Raw genomic sequence first — 2,500 nt, forward strand, 5'->3', positions numbered from 1 at the left:
AATATTATTTTACACAGTCGTCTAAAAAGTTGTATAAACGAAAATTAAATTGAACTCGGAGTACACAGGGCGAAAACATTGTACTAAGTAGAAATTGTTAAAATAATTCTACACAAGTGGTTTAGCTTATTTTGCATTCGTTTATATATATATATATATATATATATATATATGTATGTATATATATATATTTAAACGAATGCAAAATAAGCTAAAACATTTGCAATGGCAAAACAATACCATAAGCAAATAATGCTAAAAGTAATTTTAAAAAATAACCATAACACTCCATAAAGGGAAATAAAATAAGATGCTTGATTGATTTGATTTCCTCGATCAGATACCGAATACAAACCGAAATAAGCTTAATCGTCCAAACTGTCTTTTTATATAACTTTAAGACAACCTTGATCCTGGCAGGTTGACTGAGATCAAGCAGAAATTAATTGTCATTGCGAATAGGATTGATAGGATTGATTTTATAGGCAGGGAGCTAAATTATTTGTTCAATTTCATGCAGTCAAGATTTTAGTTTTTATTTTGATTAAACAGGTAAAAATAATGAAGAATTATATTTAATCAAATCATTAACCAAAATTGGAGAAAATGCATATTGATGAAACAGACACAATCAAGGATTAATCCTGTTTTCATTCTGTCCTCATTCATAACAAAAAAAAAAACAAAAAAAACCCCAAAAAACCGATATCGGTCCTAATTTCAAGTTAGATTACTTAAAATTGGACCGAACAGAGAGGCTTTGATTACAAAACGCCACAAAGGAACGTTATAGTTTAAATATTTTTTTGCCCCTTGTTTAGCGCCTCCTTCAATTTTTTTGTTCCTTTATTATGTCTTGGAGCCATAATCTTTGTGCTCCGAAAACCTGCACTTCTATGGTCTTGGAATCACGTCACTCTCTTGGACTCTCTTGGTTCTGTGCAACCGAGGCGAACCAAAAAGTTTTATAAAGCTACAACTTTGCAGGGGCTTGCAAATAGGCTCGTGTAATCGCCCTAGAAGAGATTAGTTATAACAAATGACTGCACATTATAAAGGCATAAAGGAAAACACCTCTTTTTAGTTTCTGATAAAGACACTCCTTGCAGAGAAACTCGAGAAACAGTCATATATCACCAAGCTTATATGTAGTAAGGTGTTGCACATCATCAACGTCACAGAATGTTCTTAACGTCACAGAATGAGCTCTAATGCAAAATAATTCAGTGCTTCAGCGTGCGTCGGATAAAGCGTGTTGTTGTATACGTACTTACAGCGTGGTTTTTTTTTTTTTTTTTTTTTTTTTCCATGCAGAAATTAATGTGTTTTCAATAGTGCGTGACATTATCGGTGAGATACATCTAGGAATATTACATGCAGTGTGAACATGTACTGAACATACACGCATATCGTACACATAAAAGGTAACTTCTTGTGACATCAGTCAGAGCAGGCAGGCGCTGTACATCAAGGCGCTGTCACGCACACTGCGGAATGTGTTGTTGTGTACATCAGAAACCACGAGTGTGACAGGCGGCGGCGTTGGCGAGGCTCCAGCCAGGAGGATCAACACTATACACCGGACCGACGACGAGGGATAAAAATGTCGGAACAAAAGGGAGCCCGTGTGCGCTCGAGTAGTGCCATGCGCGTCAAGTGCCAGCCGGGCCAGCGCTCTCGGTGTGCTCTCCTCGCCCGTGTGCCAGCCAAATGGAGAGGGTTATTTTATTGTCCTTGATTTATGCGCTGGCCCGACTTGAAATTTTCTTTTTTTTTTTTTTTTTTTTTTTTTTTTTTTTTATATGTCAGCCAGCCCGATAGGCTTCAAGTGAGCTGTTGTATGCCGGGACCTTCTCAAATGCTACCCATGTGTGTCTGTCTATTTTTTTTTTTTTGTCTTCGTCTGTATTCCGGGTTGTCGAAACGGCCCTGTGAATGCGTGTGCTGTTTTCATGGTTTAAAAGGTGTCCTCCATTTTCCTATCGCTGTGCTTCCAGTGGTCGGCCTCTCGAGCGCCAGCCCGGAGAGCCACCAAGTGTGCCCGCCTGAGTGCCAGCCAAGCCCGGCCGTCAGCCGCTCTGGCAGCGCTCTGTGTGCCGCTGCCTGTCTGCCTGCTGCCTGCCTCCCGCCGCCTGGCCTCCGCGCCTCCTCCCGCTCAGTCAGCATCGCTCGGCCGTCTCGCCCGGACGCCGCGCCAGCCTCCCGAGCGCCGCGTCACGCAGGGTATGACTGACGCTCCCGGCCGCCGGCCCCGGGCCCCTCCGCCACCTGTGGGATTGGCTGGGAAAAAGACGAAACGAATCGATAGTGAATGCATATGAGTTTATACAGTGACTATGGACTGGCAGTGAGAATTGGTGCAGTGATTAGACGTGGAACTATGGCTATACCTTGTTCTGCTCGCAACGCTGTGTGCGATTGGAGTGATGCATAGAAACGCAGATGGTGATATCATGAAAGTGTAAAATATCATTTTATTATATAATATAAGAAAGAACCT

The sequence above is a fragment of the Penaeus chinensis genome, chromosome 4 (genome assembly GCF_019202785.1).
Source record: "Penaeus chinensis breed Huanghai No. 1 chromosome 4, ASM1920278v2, whole genome shotgun sequence".
In the NCBI taxonomy this organism is placed as follows: Eukaryota; Metazoa; Arthropoda; class Malacostraca; order Decapoda; family Penaeidae; genus Penaeus; species Penaeus chinensis.